The sequence below is a fragment of the Pterocles gutturalis genome, unplaced genomic scaffold, assembly GCF_000699245.1.
Source record: "Pterocles gutturalis isolate BGI_N339 unplaced genomic scaffold, ASM69924v1 scaffold19736, whole genome shotgun sequence".
NCBI lineage: Eukaryota > Metazoa > Chordata > Aves > Pterocliformes > Pteroclidae > Pterocles > Pterocles gutturalis.
The window spans coordinates 7,373-8,041 of record NW_010105944.1 but is presented as its reverse complement, the minus strand read 5'-3'; the positions used below and the strand labels follow the sequence as shown (position 1 = coordinate 8,041).

At 50.4% G+C, this 669-nt stretch overlaps 1 protein-coding gene across 1 annotated transcript in view; it reads right to left on the bottom strand.

Annotated features, from left to right (window-relative positions):
• The window catches only part of LOC104472051 (electrogenic sodium bicarbonate cotransporter 4-like), a gene marked incomplete at its 3' end in the record, with an annotated part of 15,006 nt that overhangs the window by 13,501 nt on the left and 836 nt on the right, over positions 1-669 (bottom strand). The gene's annotated exons all lie outside the window — the stretch shown is intronic.

Below are 669 nucleotides of genomic sequence, written 5' to 3'. Positions count from 1 at the left end.
GGACGCGTGTCGGAGAGGTGAGCGCTTCGGGTGGCAGTGGGACGGAGCGAGAAAGGGGAGGGCAGGAGAAGTGGGAGGACAGAAATTAAAGGTTGGAGGTTATTTTATCAGGGTTTGGTTTTTTTTTCCCACTCAGAGCAAGGTGGGAAAATCCCCTCCAAGCTCAAAGCAGAGTTGTTTGTGTGTTTTTTTTTTTTTTTTTTTTTTAATATCCAAATGAGGGAGATTTCCTGGGGGAAAGCTGCAGAGTCGAGGCTTTTTGGGGGTGGTTTTCCTGCAGAAAATGACTTTGCCCCCCCAAAACCAGCGCAGTGTTGTATCCCGGTGGCATTTACTGCCCAAGGACAGGAGGGGACGTGGTCCCGCTCGTGCCACTGCGGAAGGTGTGAAGGAGATGTGAGCGAAGCAAATAAAAAACCTCCTCCCATGCAAAAAAATCTGGAAAACTTTCCCCTCCGTAGGGAAAAGCCGAGCCCCTGCCCGCGCTGCTGAGCCGCGAGGCACTCTGCTCGACATCAACCCAAATGTAAACTTCTATAAAGGGGGTGGGAAAAACAAAAAGTCCAAAAGATCGTCAGCTACTTTGCTGTGCAAAATGTTAATCTTTGCTAAGGAGATTTAACGCGAGCGGGCAAAGCCGCGGGCAAAAGCCTGTCGGGAACAAGGGGT